The sequence below is a fragment of the Cornus florida genome, unplaced genomic scaffold (genome assembly GCF_030987335.1).
Source record: "Cornus florida cultivar Cherokee Brave unplaced genomic scaffold, ASM3098733v1 CherokeeBrave_3.0.0_Hap2_Chr02, whole genome shotgun sequence".
Lineage (NCBI taxonomy): Eukaryota > Viridiplantae > Streptophyta > Magnoliopsida > Cornales > Cornaceae > Cornus > Cornus florida.
In genome coordinates, this window is record NW_026775572.1 from 13,941,526 (window position 1) to 13,959,074 (window position 17,549).

At 32.0% G+C, this 17,549-nt stretch overlaps 1 long non-coding RNA gene across 1 annotated transcript; it reads right to left on the reverse strand.

Annotated features, from left to right (window-relative positions):
• Positions 1-2,367: 2,367 nt before the first annotated feature.
• On the reverse strand, positions 2,368-8,174 carry LOC132293760 (uncharacterized). The gene is made up of 4 exons (XR_009477910.1): positions 7,969-8,174; positions 7,325-7,376; positions 4,665-4,862; positions 2,368-4,386 (listed from the first exon to the last, which is right to left on the reverse strand). It is a non-coding gene; the product is annotated as an uncharacterized LOC132293760 (long non-coding RNA).
• Between the last annotated feature and the right edge of the window lie 9,375 nt (positions 8,175-17,549).

Sequence of the window (17,549 nt, forward strand, 5' to 3'; positions counted from 1 at the left end):
ACAATATAGTGACAAGTGCAGGTATGGTTCCTCTTCAAATCCCATAAAAAACCAAGCAACCAATGTGAAATCCAGGAAATGAAACCACAAGTAATTAAACACCAACTCTTCAACACGTATACGTAAATGATTGTTGCATAAATACGTTAGGAAAATGGCAACAACTAGTCAACCAAGATGCATGTAAATTGCCCAAATTATATCAAGAACAAAAAGACAAATATATATATATATATATATATATGTGTATGTATGTATGTATGTATCTGCACACAGAACAACTCAGAAGCTGAAATGGCGCAATTTCATAAATGATACAACACAATATGGAAGTCGATCATCCAAGAGTCCAGCTCAGACCAAATAGGAAATGCTTTCTTACCAACAATGCAGAAGTTTGCAGTTGAAAAATAGAATTACTGCAGTAGGTTGAGTCAACAACTCAACAAACAGCTAACACACAACTGCTGCAAGCAAACACCAGAAGGCTAAGCAGCTCCACCAAGGATAAAAAAGGACAGCAGAGTTCTCACAAGCTTTCATAATCCCAAGTGCAATGATGATGCCTCTTCAGAACTCTACAACAATAATATGTCAATGACTACAGCATTAAGAACATAATGACGTCAACTGAGGCAACAAAATATTTCTGTAAATTGTCACATTCTTGAAAAGGGACAAATACATAAAATATCATACTCCCCTTGTCCCATATTAGTAGTCCATTTTCCCTTTTTGGGATGTCTCAAATTGGTTGTCCCATTTGAAAAGTCAAAGTAAATTAAATGCTATATTTCCATCTTTACCCTCCAAGTTTTCAATAATCTTCCAACTTGTTATTATTCATATTTAAAATTAAAAGGAGAAGTTGGTAATTTTAAAAGGGGAAAATGCATTAATTGCATGCCCCCCTTAAAAACTTCTAATACCAAAGATGGACTAATAATATGGGACGGAGGGAGTACATATATATATGATGGTTAAAACCTGGCTTGACAACAGGCACCCCAAGGAGTTCAGCCTTTGTAATTTGTTACGACATAGAAATCATGATATCCCTACCAAAAAAAAAAACGTTTACAGACATCAGAACACCAAAATTACATATACAATAGAAAAGAAATACAATACCCAATGCCGGATCAATTGGGGGGAAGAAGAAATCCCCTGCTCCATATGTTCATATCTGAACTCTAACATCCAAATAAGTGCAGGTATAGTGCCTCTTCAGATCCCATAAAAAACAAAGCTTCCACTGAAATCCTGGAAATGAAACCATGAGCCAACTCTTCAACATGTATACGAAAATGATTGCTGAATAAATACATTAGGCAAATGGCAACAACTAGTCAACCGAGATGCATGTAAATTGCCCAAATTCTATCACGAACAAAATGACAATATATATGCATACACACACAAAACAACTCAACAGCTGAAATGGCCTAATTTCATAAATGATACAACATGAAATGGAAGTCGATCATATCAGACCAAACAGGAAATGCTTCTTACCTACTGCAGTATCTGCATAGTTGGGTCAACAACTGACAAACAGCTAGCACACATCTGCTGCAAGCAAACACCAGAAGGCTAAGCAGCTCCACCAACGATTAAAAACGACAGCAGAGTTCTCACAAGCTTTACATAATCCCAAGTGCAATGATGACGCCCCTTCAGAACTCTACAACATTAGTATGTCAATGACTACAGCATTAAATACAGAATGAAGTCAACTGAGGCAACAAAAGATTTCTGTAAATTGCCACATTCTTGCAAATGGGCGAATACATAATATATCATACTCCCTGTCACATATCAGTAGTCCATTTACTACTAATATGTTATATTTCCATCATTACCCTCCAAGTTTTTGATAATCTTCCAACTTGTTATTATACATATTTAAACTTAAAAGCAGAAATTGGTAAATTTAAAAGGGTAAAATGAATTAATTGCATGTCCCCTTAAAAACTTCTAATACAGATGGACAATTAATCTGGAGCGGAGGGAGTATATAAATATATGATGGTTCATGCCCGGCTCGACAACAGGCACTCCAGAGAGTTCAGCCTTTGTAATTTGTTAAAACATAGAAATCATGATATCCCTACCAAAAAAAAAATGTTTAACAGACATCAGAACACCGAAATTTCATAGACAATAGAAAAGAAACAGAATACCCAACGCTGGATCAATTGGGGGCGGAAGAAATCCCCTGCTCCATCTGTTAATCCGAAACTGTCTCCAAGGTGGTTCGTACACATCTATTCAATCATATTACTTCTTTTTGTTGCAGGATATCACATTCGTACGAGTCTTCCTTTTGTTTCCCGGGCCTCTAGTGAGTTACAAGTATCTATTACGATAAAGACTCATGAATCAAAAACTCGTAGTAGGTATTTATCTTATCCTCCTATCTTGCAAAAGCTTATGATTCAAAAACACTTAAATCGGCATTTTTCTTATCCTTGTACCTTGCAAAAATGGAACGTTGATATGCCAAACATCGATATTGACCAATGCTGACAGCTGTTATGCCAGGTGCCCTAAGAGAGAAGGAGAAGAGCTAGAGACAAATACAGGGATGAGAGATCAAAAAACCAAAAGACTAAAATAATAGAAACAATTCATTATTGTTCATATAGACCATTTGTGCAGGAGCATAAGCTCTGCCCATCCCATCGGCATGAAATAGACTGCAGCCAATCTTAAAAGTAAATGCAGACAGCAAACTCCAAAAAGGAGAGACCTGGTGCAACTAAACAATGGAAAAAATAGAAATGGATAGAAAAAGGGGGGAAAAAAAAGAAAGGTCAAACGAGAATGGCAGCAACTTCACGAAGAAAAAAGAAACAAAAAAAAAGGGATCAGAAGCTTCTCACAATATTATATCCTCCAAGTAAACAACACTGCCTCTTCACGTCACCACCAACACCCCAACACGCACAGACATGTTCCCAGCTATTGCACGAGCATGTCAGGAAAGAAAATTGTGAAAAATCATATAGACAAGTTCTACGCTTGTCATCAAGCAACTGTACCTGGAATAACATTCTACTTGGAAGGAACCGAATATATAAAGATATGACACTAAGCACTACACAGGCAGAGTTACGTTAAGGAAGAGAACAAGTGAAGACTGAAAAGAAAAGAGGAAAGAGAAGAGCAGGAAAGTGTTTTTTTTTTTTTATTTTTCCTCTTGAATTGGTGAAAGTCTACAATCTTCACAGACAAATACAGTAGTATCATTATTAAGTTATTAACTGCACAAAGAACACACAGATATGGCCAGCACGAACTCTATAAATTTCTTTCTTATATCCACTCCTAGTCATATTACAAACAGCAAAGAATAAGAAGCAAAACAAGCCCCAATCATAAGCAAGGATAAACTTACAGGTGCTCACCGTGACTCAGTACTAAAAGAGACAAGTATCACACTTCATCTAAGTTGCATCGAGGGTTCTAGAAATTTTGTTCAGCGTTATATTTTCACCTCAATACTAACTGTGAAGGTCACCCATAATGGCCCAAAGAACATGTTGTGCATAAACAATGCTACATCAAAAACAGGGTAAGTTAATTAAACGTTCAGTTCAAATCGCCAAGGTTGAAAAGGAAGAACTCAAAACCACTTTTAGCAAAAGAACCAATTAAGAAACTTAGACAAGATGCAGACGATTACCCAAGAAGATGGTGCTTTTTGTATTCCATGGTTATTCCGTGATCAAAATACAAAATTGTAAGACCAGCCCCAGGGCCCCACCCCAACAATGACGAAGGATCATCTTAAAATAGAATATCAATACGCATGCACCAAAAAGATGATGCCTCCAGCACCAAATATAATAAGACAATCATTATAAAGACACGCACAAATATGACAAAAGGAGATCTACTGTATATATATATGTATGTGTATGTGTATGTATGTAAATGACACATGGCAACAGCAAAACTTGAGGTATTTTAAGTCCCACTTATTTTAGCGATAGTCTGCTCCATTGCATCTAGAATGAAGAGCAGAAAAGAAAAAATGCAATAAAAAAGTTAGTACACAAAGAAATATTCAATGAACTAGTTCTGTTTTGTTGCTAACTGTACAAGCAGTTGGGTAAAATTAGTTGGCAACTGTTTACAGTCTGAAAGTAGAAACTGTAGAATACACATCACCCAAAAAGTACGGACTAGGGAGCATGCTCCAGAAAAGGAAAGCATTACCAGCAAACAGAGAACTGCTGCCAGCAAACACCAGGAAGCAAAGAGCGAGCAGAAGCTCCACCACCCACAAAATGGACAATATGACTGACAAGCCTTAATATTTCCAAGTGCAGGTATAGTGACTCTTCAGATCCCATAAAAAACTAAGCAACCACTGAAATCCTGGAAATGAAACCACAAGCAATTAAACACCAAAACTTCAACATGTATATATAAATGATTGCTGCATAAATAAATTAGGCAAATGGCAACAACTAGTCAACCAAGATGCATGTAAATTGCCTAAATTCTATCAAGAACAAAAGGACAAATATATATATGCACACTCACACAAAACAACTCAGCTGCTGAAATGGCCTAATTTCATAAATGATACAACATGAAACGGAAGTCGATCATCCAAAAGTCCAGCTCAGACCAAACAGGAAATGCTTTCTTACCAACTATGCAGAAGTTTTCAATTGAAAAATAGAAGTTAATGCAGTAGGTTGTGTCAACAACTCAACAAACAGCTAGCACACAACTGCTGCAAGCAAACACCAGAAGGCTAAGCAGCTCCACCAAGGATAAAAAAGGACACCAGAGTTCTTACAAGCTTTTCATAATCCCAAGTGCAATGATGATGCCTCTTCAGAACTCTGCAACATTAATATGTCAATGACTACAGCATTAAATACATGATGACGTCAAATGAGGTAACAAAAGATTTCTGTAAATTGCCACATTCTTGCAAAAATACAAATATATAATATATCATGTATAAATATTTGATGGTTCACGCCTGGCGGCTCAACAACAAGCACTCCAAAAAGTTCAGCCTTCGTAATTTGTTAAAACATATAAATCATGATATCCCCATCAAAATTTGAAAAAAATGAAGAAAGAAAAAATGTTAACAGACATTATAATACCGAAATTCCATATACAATAGAAAAATATATATATAATACCCAACACTGGATCAACTGGGGGTTGGATTTTGCAAAAACTCATGAATCAAAAGCTCTTAATTAGTATTTTTCCTTCCTCCTACCTTACAAAAATGGAGAGTTGATATACCAAACATCGAAATTTACCAAAGCTGACAGCTGATATGCCAGGGTGACCTATCAGAGAAAGAGAACAGCTAATGACAAATATAGGGATGATAGATCCCCAAAAAAAAAAAAACACAGAAGGGGGTGTGAAAGTAAAGAAAGAAAAGATGACAAAAGACTGTCGATCCTCATTCTGCATTCCAAATGTTGCTAAGTATTCTTTGCCTGGGTATAACATTAAAATTATGGAATTCAATCAACAATACTAAAATACCAACCCATACTAGGAGTTAGGATGATTGAATAGAAAGTGGCCCCATATAACTATCCCCAGTCTAATTCAAAGTTTCTTCATTGTGTCTAGGGTGGGGGGAATACAGAGAAGTATCAAATCTATTCTCTATGATAAACCATGCAGAATTAATTTCAAAATGTTTTGCCTAACTGTTCACAAACCATCCATGCAGGAGCTTTACTTATGCGTCTATATGTAAACCTGTAATAAACTGCAAACAACCTCAAAAGTTGAAGTACACAGTAATGCCACAAAGGAAAAGAGGGGGAAAAAACATAATCAAATAACTAGATGCAAGCAAACAACGGAAGCAATCTGGCAGCAACTCCAAAAAGAAAAAAAGTAACAAAAAAATGATAAGAAGCTTCTTACAAGATTTCAACCTCCCAAGAAAATAAATCATTATTCTTCGCCTCACCAACAACTCTCCAACATGCAAAAACATGTTCCTTTATATTTCATGAGTATGTTAGAAGAGAAAACTGTTTGTCATAGAGAAGATAAACGCGGGTTGTCAAGCTACTACACCTACTACAACCCTCTTCTTTGGAAATGCTAGTGTAAAGATAATGCATCAAGCCCAAAATACACAGAATTACCTCATGAAATGGCACTGTAAGTGGAGAATTGACAAAGAAGAAAAAAAGGAAAGAAAGAAATAATAGAGCATAGCATAGTCTTTGCAAGAAACCTTTCAAAGCACAACCATTCATGAGTTCTATCACAACGAAGCCTTCATATGGAACTCTACAAAGCAGAAAATTCATTAATTTTGTACCGTATTAATGTTATAAACTATAGTCAAGAGCTTATTTACAACCAAGAAATCAAAAGAGAAGAATGAAAAAGAAAGCATTCATGGTTCACATCCAGCTGGACAGCAGGCACTCTAAAGCATTCAGACTTTGTAATTCGTTAAACCACCAAAACTATCTCCAATGTCTCTCCTACAAGGAAACTAGACATGGAAAGAGATAAGATTCAGAATGATTTTTTCAGCCACTCTTCTAGGATAGTCTAAAATCATCAATGATGTGTAAGAGGAGGGCTTTCTAAATAGAACATCAATTGTGTGTGTGTATATATATATATATTTTTTATTTTTTTATTCACATTTATATAATATAACAAGAGCAAGAAGAGCACTACAACGCATTCAAAGAACGTTACACTGTCCAACAAAAAAACAAGAAAGTAAATCTAGGAAGTACACAGTCCGCGTGAGATGAATATGTATAAAAAAATAAAAATAAATAAATGACCCCACTGTTCCTTTCAAACTATTAAATATGTTAAGATCATTGAATAGCAACAGCTGGGGAAAACTAAAAGAAACAAGACTGCATAAGGACCTATCAAGGACCATTCAACACTTTGCAAAATATAACTGCAGAGAATGAAATATCCAATTTTTTTAGAAGCCAACCAAATTAGCAGTCTGGCTAATGGAGATTATGTACATATTTTCCACCAGTCATAAAAATTGCAAACAACAAAACCTACAATCCCAATACCTTCTCCACGCAGGAGTCCAGCTATCAAAACAGCAAACAAAACTTAGAAAACTGCCAACACCTCCTCCAGATAGAGTGGTCAAATGATGTAGCAATAATTATACTTTAAACCAAACAGTATTAATGTCCTCAAGCTAACCAATGTTCATCAAAAAAATTAAGAATCAACATTGTTGCATGAAATTCTTACAATCACCATAAATAAATAAAAAACCGAGAATAAAATGAAAATGTAGCGGAGACAGGATTTGAACCCGTGATCTCAAGGTGATGGCCTTGCAAGCTACCAAATTGCTCAACTCCGCACTGAAGAGAAAAACTGAGAACTAATAAACAAACAAGGATTGAATGTACCCCTCTACTGTTCCAACAATAAGCAATAAGAAAAAATGAATCCATGAAATTTAAAAATTTTCAAAATCAATCATTGGAAATAAATAGTAAAAAATATAAACAATCAAAAATTAATCATACATTTCAATGAGAAATCCTTTTTCTCAAATCTGATTAAAATCTCACCAACCTAAAATGGAAAATTTACCCAGAAGTATTAGACTTATAAATGTACATGCATTCACATACATACATAAATACATGTTTGAAAAAAACTTACTATACAAGCATGATAAATGGCCACTAAAAATTCTAAAAAAGTATTAGATAAATTCAAAAAATCAGCAGAAAAATCTTCCTATTCAGATTTGTGTGGTGTATGCGTCTATATAGGGAGAGAAAAGAAGGGGAACACTAACATTAACGACCAATTTCCAGTGGCTGTGGTGGGCGTTTAAAGTTAGGGTTGAAGGGTGGCGTTTGTAGTTGTGATTAGGAGGGTTAGGGTTGGTAGTGAATGGCTATAAAACACATAAACGGCACACAAGTGGTCATTAGGGTTTACCTTTGCGATTCGTTCTATGGATTTAGGAACGACAGGCGTTCGGAGAAGAGATAATAGCAAGATGCGCCGGTAGAAGAGTGGAGAGAGAACCAGTAGGGTGAGGCCGCGATCGCCATTGAGGAAGAGAGGGCTTGTGAATCCCTCTCCTTGCATACCTAGGCATCGCACCTTTGGGCTTCCATTCTCTCACTGTCTATAGCTTAATCGACTCAGGTACTTTAAATATAGGATTAAACTGCGTTCGTTTTAAGCTGAAAAGGGTTATCGCTTCTTTTTTAAAACTAATACTGTTAATATAGGATTATCCGCTTTTTAAAGCTAATAATGAGTGGTTTTTTCTTAATTAAGAATATGTATATATATTTTGTACATACTCATTATTAATAAATACAATATTTTTAATTCTTTTTATTTTTTGATAAGTATTTTTAATTCTTTTTACTTTATATCTAATAATATATAATTAAAGAAATAATTATTCACATATAGGTGATCCAATGAAAGATAATGTGAATTTATTTTTATTTGTGAATTGTTGAGCTAAATATGTGGAGGTATATATTCTTTTATTTTTATTTTTTGGTAAGTAGGGGACACAATATTTTTTGGTTCATGTTGTAAAATATTGAGGTGATTTATAGTTGAAAATTATTGTAGAATATTTTAAATTTAATATTGATATCTATAAATTATTAAATTGTTTAAATTGATTTACTGTGAATGATTGTGCTAAAAATTAAAATGTTACTTCTATAATTGAATATGTTACTTAAATAGATTCATGATTTAGTTTCAAAATCATGCTAACCTAGTAAATGAACTCTATTTGAATTAGATTTATGATTAAAACTCAATTTATTCCTTGACAGTTTATACCATATCTCACAAAATAAATTTGAAATGGATTTTGGAAGACTGTTTAACGAGAATAATTAGAACCATATCTCCATTGTTATGGGGCAATCATCTTCAACCTCTACATTAAGTGCCCCGGGAACAAGCCCCAATATTGATGGAATTGACATCTTGCATATTATATAGCAACTGGTACTTCATAGTATTGTCTTTCTAACTAATTTTCTTCCATTATATACTTTTTATATCGTATCTAATTAATAAATTCATACTTAAAATTGAAACTGTTTTTCAACTTTTGGGGATAATTGTATTGCTACTGACGGATGCTGCTCCGATATTAAACATTACAGGAATAGAACGTGGACCAGGCAATGGTAGAAGGCGTGTTGATGTTAGGAAAATGATGTGTAGTCTAATAATCAGACTATTTTATATGGGTAAGAACTGACATTATGATCACATCAGTGCACATAAAAACAGTCGAAATTGTCCAATTGTTGGACTTTGTATCATGACCCTTAATGTTATAGTCCAATTACCGTCAACTAAGACATTTCTTGAATCCTCTTTGTATCTGTGTTACACGCATTTACATCATCAACGCACTACTTCATATTATAAACACAACAAGGAGTATGATGTTGTAGCATTGCAATACAATGCAAATGTGTTGCATGAGTGTTGTATCTCGTGACGTAGTATGTTGTGCTTTGATGTAGTGAGATTAAAACACTGATTTTAGGATCACATCTCAACCGCAAATAAAGGAAGGTTTTCAGATCAAAGTCACCAAACAGAGTAACTTAGCTCATTCCTGAAAATCAGGACCTAAAGCCATAAATGATTCTCAGTTCTACACCAATTGCATGTATGAAAGACCTTCCATTCTCAGTTCTACACCATTGCAATACCTGACCTCTTCCATTAAAGATTACCATTCCCATTACCATCTAAATTAATTCTTAAAAATCACATTAGGAAAAAAAATCTAAACCTAGTCACAGAGCATAACACAAGAAAATAAAATTAAACGAAACAAATTACCATTTTCATCTCAAAGAAATTTAATGGTTCATGAAGTTTTAATAGTTATTTAATATTTTTTATGCAAGATCAATTACTTCGTTCAATTATGTTATTTCTTCATTTGTGAAATCTTTCATTGTTATTTACAAAGATCAAATATCAAACTCTAATGAGAGAGAGAGAAAATTAATACAAAATAAAAAAAGAGTTTAAAGATATAGGAAGTAAGAGGAAAAAAAATGGGTTAACAAAAAACACATAAGATACCAAAAACGATAATCGAAAAAGAGAAAGACAAAAATATATTACCACAACTAAAATGGGTAATTGTGGTATTTTTAAAAAATAATTATTAAAATTTAAAATTAGGGGTAGAGGTGTATTTCATTAAGATTAGAATGCAAACGTACAAAAGTAGAGTGTAAATATAGCCTCCCTTTTACTATTGTGATAATATATATATATATATATATATATATATATATATAAAATATTCATCTTAGCTGTTCTAATATTTGTCATGTTTCAAAAATAATGTACTATATTTTCCTAAGAAATCCAATTTATCTTTATTTAAAATAACTAAGGGTATATTCAGTTATATTGAATTATAGTTTAGAACTAGAATTTATGAAATTTTAGAAATATAATTAAGAAAATTGAATCAAAATTTTTTCAAATTTCACCAATTTCAATTCCAAAACTCTAATGCCATACAACCAAACACAACCTAAGAATAATTATTTAAGAACCTAATAATTCAATTTACGAGAGTGTAATGGTGGATCACTGTATAATGTCATTATTACATTATGTGATAAAATCACCACGTACCCCTCAAACGTAAATTGAATTCGGTAATTAACTAATTCAATCCCTAACTCACTATTAATAACTAAACTTCTTTTATTCAAAATAAAGTCTAAATTTGAAAATTCATTCATGCAAAATAATAATAATAATAATATTGTCAACAACCTTTGATCTACAAGTTTCAATTACTCCCCTGTTAATCCATCATTTTCATAAGCTTTTGATGAACCAACATTGGCCATCTTATTTTTCTAGATGATTCAAATTGGCATTATAATAAATACCTAGTTAAAGTGTTAATCTAACTACTAATAATAATGATAATAGGAACAAGAGACTATCTCATCTGTTTCATAACCCTCCCCTAAATCAAAGATTTGTTTCTTCTTCTCAATTGGTTCCAACATAAATAAGTCACAAAATCCTCTCTTCAAACTCAGCCCTCCATTGCATAAAAGGAACATATTACTCTCTATATCTGTATCGTTGCAGATATATGTAACTCGGCATTAATTTCAAGAGAATATCCCCTTTTTTTATGCCAGCTTATGAAAATTCACTGTCAATATTAAAGAATGTAATATTGAATGATTGGTCATCAAATGATTAAATTTACATAAAATACTTGTTGCGCGCCACGGATGCATAATATTACTCTACGTTAAATAAACATTAAAAGTGTCAACTTCAAAAGATGGAATGTCTAATGTTTTTCACTAATTTAATTGTTAGGAACAAGAAGAATGTGAATAATGATAAAACTCGGAAAGTAACAGTGTTAGGGGACTCAATTGTTAGAGAAGAAAGAGAGATAGAGAGGTTGTATATTGTATGGATGTGATATGTATTATATACAAGAGTATATAAGAGTTTATTAAAACACTGGGTTAAGTCGTCTTTTATTATTATTATTATTACTATTTTATTTTATTTTTGCATTTTATTTATATTTGCATTTTATGTTTATATGCAGTATTCTTAACATAACTTCTACAATTTACTTATAGGATAGAAAGGAATCAGTAACACACTTGTTGGACAAACATGCCAAAATTATTGGTTATGAAAATAGAAAGAAACGAAGGAACCAATCTAACTTCTTGTTGGACAGAGACGCCAAAACTGTAAGTTACCAAATGGTATATATATATATATATATATATATCATTAAAGAACAAGACTTCATATATATTTAATGTGTATCATCAAGTATTATAATAGTGTACTTCCCAACACACACAAAAGACATGCAGAGTTTAGTACTACTTAATAAAAAATTTCTTTTTCTTGACAAATTATTCCTTTCAATTATTGTTCAAAGTCACATTTTTCTACCGTATTCCTTTCAAATATTATCCAAATTCACATCTAGTACAGTTGAATATATTATTAACCACAGACATCTTTCTTATTTGTTTGACAGCTGATTTATTAATTTAATCCTATTTTATGAGACAATATCTAAACACCAATTTTCACTTGTATATAACTACCAATTTCTAAACGACATTATTCTCGAATTTTTAGGAGCAAACTTATAATTCCATTACCTTCTTTAGTCCAAAAAAAACTTAATAGTCCATGTACCTTTAGTCATGTGTTGCATTCCAAAAAAACAGAAGTGTGAGATAAACCCAGAATTATGTGAATGAGTCCTATATATAACTACCACATATATCTTCTCACCCCTTCAAAATAAACTATGGCAGGCATTCATCTCCCAAGAGGCATTCATCTCCCAAGAGACCTCCTCCGCATTGATCAACTTTTGGGTACTCAAGAGAGAGGAGAAACTCTCCACTTTAATAAGCACCAGTTTAATATCATTTCCAGGATATTTACTAAGGAAGAAGAAAAAAATCAACTCGGTCACCATGGAATGGAAGTCACCGGTTATGATCTATCCGATCATAGGTACCAATTCACCGTATGTATGATATCCGATCATAGGTACCAATTCACCGTATGTATGATTGACAATGAACTTTGCTTTGAAGGAAATGGAATGTTGGAGATGTAATCCTTTGATTGCGTATTGAATATAGATCCATGTCTTTCTTGTTCCACTAGCTAGGACCAAATTCTCACATGTCCGTTTCGTTATTACAACCTTCTTTTTTGATGTCAAAGACCCGAAGCTACACGCAAATTCTCATTGGATCTCGGTTGTTCTTAACAGCGATGGCTATTCATTTAAGTCTTCGGGTAGCACCACTAGATCTTCAACAAGGTGGAAATTCTCGTATTCCGTATGTACATGTTCCTGCGGCTCATGTACAGAAGAAATGAATGGGTATTAGAGTCCAGCATTACACCTATTTCATCATAATCATTATAAAAAAAAGGCATGCGTTTATATTTGAACAAGAAAATACACCAGAGCCCACTTGTTACAGATGTGGCGGCAATGTCTTTTCCTAGGGTGTCAACTTCTTTTACTTCCAATGAGGAGGGACGGACGTCTTCTCCTAAACCAAACTGTGGCGGCAGCAGCAACTACCGTGTTGATTGGTAGTTCTTTTTAGTTGGATGTAGTGTGTAATTTGGAGACAAAGTTTAAGGATGGTAATGTTTAAATATTTTTATAGTTTCTTATTTTCCATGTTCTGACTGTTACTTAGATAAAAGACTTCCTTAACCTCTCTTACATTCACGTTCTCACTAAATTAAATCACATCAAAAGATTTCCTTAACCTCTCTTACATTTTAAACCTTTTACAATGAAGGTGCCGTTGTGAGGTAACAATTCTCCAACTGAAATTGAATTTTTTAGATTTTAATTAATTTAAATAAAAATGAACTCTATCGCTGCTGTTGCGGCTTTATTTTGGTAACAATTCTCTAATTGAAATTGAATTTTTTGCTCTATAGTCAGCTATCCATAACCTACACTTGCCTTTAAATTAAACAAGGACAGCATCTTTGAGATTTGCAAGTGCTGTCTCAGAGCAACGAATCATTTATCCCACATTCTGCATGCCAAGAAAAAGTGTCACCTGACCTTAAATGGTGAGAGTTGGAAAGAAAAAGAAAAATAATAATAATAATAAATCATGTAATACTACTTTATGATAAGGATAAACTCAGGTCCCAGTATTTTCCAACACATAATTGGATTAAAAAATGCACAAACACATACATATAGAGACAGACGTTGAATAAAATTAATTTCATCTCAATATCTCAACAAGGATCTCTGTTTTCCAAATATCAGTATTGTACAGGAGCAGATTCCATGTACATGTTAAAGGCATTCCCAGCACTACTTCACACTATACAGCAATAAAAGAACAAAGACGAACATATTTATAAATAAAATAGGAGAGGTCAGGAGAGCAAGTCATTTATATACTATATAAAGTAATATTGTATGAAATAATAAAAGTAAGTGAAAACGATTAACCCTAATCCTAAAATATAATACATAATATAATGTAACGGCAACATCCAAACTTAAATGGATTGGGCATTCTAAAAGCAAATGTTAATTAGAACCGTTTTTGCTCCCATCCCATGGCGTCACACTCTCTTTTACAAATTCGATAAAGAATGGAATATTCTTTTGACACCAGCTCCCAAGAAGGTGAGCAATTTTATTTTTGGCTCTAAGTATTATACATTATTCAGCCTTGAATTTTATTCTATATTAAAATTTATTATTATTTTTTATTATTGAGAAGAAATTCACACACATATGTACTTATTCAACTTTGAATTATATTCTATATTATAATTTATTATTGTTATTATTAGCAAGAATTTTATACATAATCATTTTGTTACTTTGAATACTTGAACATTCACCATTTATTTAAAAGGTAGCAAAAATATCACTTAAATCACAAGATCTTGATTATTAAAATCTATTAATTTTTATTTTTTTGCCATCTATGAATTTTTTTAGAAATTGTAAGATTAGAACCCCCTTTATCACACATAGAGGTGTACACGGTTCGTTTTTGATCGGATTGGAAGTTTTTTGGGACCAAACCATTTATAACGGTTCCATTATTTTTGAAACCAGACCGAACCATAATGTCTATGGAACCAAACCAAACCAAACCGTGAAAAACCGACGTGGTTCGGTTCGGTTCGGTTTGTCTGTTTTATTTTATTTTTAAAAACAAAATCTTTTATTTTTTCCTATATATAATACATCAGGGAACCAACACTGACCAAATGACAATCACATATACATTATCAATAATATTAGGCACCTGTGGAAGAAACAAACAGACAGTGACCAAATGACCACAAGGAAAAAAATACAACATTCCATGTTTACTATTTATGACAAAATTTCAAAAAACAAGAGAGATCAAGTACAGAATAGCTAATGTTTGAAGTCCCCAGCTATCATAATTATTTCTTGTCATTAATAAAAATATATAGACTTAGTTTACTATTCACTATGAAGTTAAAAATATATATTTCTATATATAATATAAGTTACATAACTATTCGGTCCGGGTCAGGGCAGTCCAACAGGACCCCAAACCAGGACCGAATCGAAAATTTACGGTTTCATAATTTTGAATCTAGGACCGGAACAAATAGCTATACGACTAGGTAAAACTGCCTAGTTCAGTTTGATTCGGTTGGTCTAATTTTTCAGTTTATCAAATTTTTTTAACACCCATAGTCACACCTAATTAAGCCTCTAATTAAATTACTTGGGTTGTACTTCGATTACATTGTCGGCAAACAGCGGGAAACGAAGGTAGACCCGGACATTACAAGCGACAGCTATATATATATATATACACACACACACAACAATTATACATAGAAAAATGATAAAATGTGGTATATATGTGTATTCGGAGTATATAAAATGTGGTTCCCACCCTCTAAAGGCATTGCATCAATGGCTTGATTCTCATCCACGTCTTTTGGCGGAAAAAGGGATGATTTATGACTTCCTGCCTCGCCATGTGAATGAAGAGGTTTCCATGCTTCAAGGAAAGGTAATGGTTATGTGGGTGGAACATGTGTGTGTTTTCCTACATCTGATGACTCACAAATTTTTCACATTATTTTAAAAAAAACATGAGAGGTTTGTGAACCGTGTAAAGAATTCGAATCAATATTCATAGACAGAATAAATGTAATGAATGATCTAATCGAATAATTTTTAATTTGTTATTTATATCAAATATAATTAAATGAAAAATTTTATTTTCTTATTTGTTATATAATTGACCAATTAAAAAAAACAGGTTTATCAATTCACTACAATTATTCTATGTAATAATCATTTTTTACATTCATAATATACAAATTGTGCAATTATTCTCTATTGTTCAAAAAAATTATTTGGTGTAAGAATCATTTTTCATATTCATAATATACAAAATGTACAATTATCCTCTATTGTTCAAAAAAAATTCTTACTTTTATCAATTTGTGCAAATAAGGATAAATCATAATTTTGGCATTAAAATTACTAAATAAAATTACTTTATCAATAACCAAAATTAATCATAATAATAAAATAAAAAACAAAATGTCAAAATTAACCTTAAATTCATATATAATTTTCCTTCTCTACCTGCGAAACTTAACAATACTATATCTATATACACACGCGCGCACGGTCTCTCTCTTCTATATAAATATATATACACACGGTCTCTCTCTTCAATCTCAATCCATCTTTCATGTATATGTACACTTTATTCATACACAATCAACCTTATCTTTTATTCCATGCTATTCCATACCCATAAATAAATCCAACTATTTATAAATAAGTCCACACAAATATAAATCCAACTATTTATAAATAAGTACACACAAATAAAAATACTCATAGAATTGATCCAAACTTCGTAATATTGCTTTTTATGTGGCCTCCTTTGAATACAAGAAGTAATTTTTTATCTAATTGTCTCTCTATTATCCATATATCACTTTTTTATGATTTCTATCTATATATACCAAAAATTTGTAACTGGTTCTTAATTTAATTTTTCTTTTAATAGTTTTAAAGAGATTTGAATTGGATTGTTGATTTTTTTTGAGCTGTTTTAGAGAGATACTATCAACGACTTGCAGAGAAATTTTAGAAAGATATATATTATATATTCTTATAAAAGGAGAGTTTTATGAATGGAAGGAAAATATAAAGAATTTATATAATTAGAAAAGAATATTTGCAAGAAAAATTATATTTCTATATGTATATATATAAAAAAAAAAAAAAAAAAAAAAAAAAAAAAAAGGACGTCTTCTTGGTAACCGGTTGCTAAACGGCAACATAGAAATATTTTAGAAAGAGAAAACATATATTAGAGAGAGATTTTTTTGGATAGGTCTTTGAGCACGTGCAAACAAATTCATTGACTGTTCAAATATATACAAAAATTGGTAGGAGCATTTTTATTACAAAACAAAAGAGGTACTTTTTGGATTTTTAAAAAAAAAAATTGACATCACCAACAACTATATTTTAACATATTTATTCAATAAGATATAATTTACTAAAAAAATAGATAATACAGGGGTTATATACATCTTTTTTTTCTAATAAGAATATTATTTTTTTGTATATTTTTATATAACGGGAGTTTTTTTACACTTAATCTTTAATAATATTATACATTATATTATTAATATATTTATTAAATAGTTATTATATTATCAATTTAAATTGTTAAATTAATGATTTAAACTATTACATGGCCGATCAATCTTTTAACTCAAATTTTTCAGAAATTGAAAAGCAAGACCCACAGCACATCAAATAACAAAGAATGTAACAAGAAAATAATCGGTGAAAAAAATAATAATTTTGCAATTTATTAATTGGTGACCACTTCTTGTATATATTGGACCCACCACCTTCTTATTCTCTAAAAGGCGAATAAAACAGCCTGTAATAT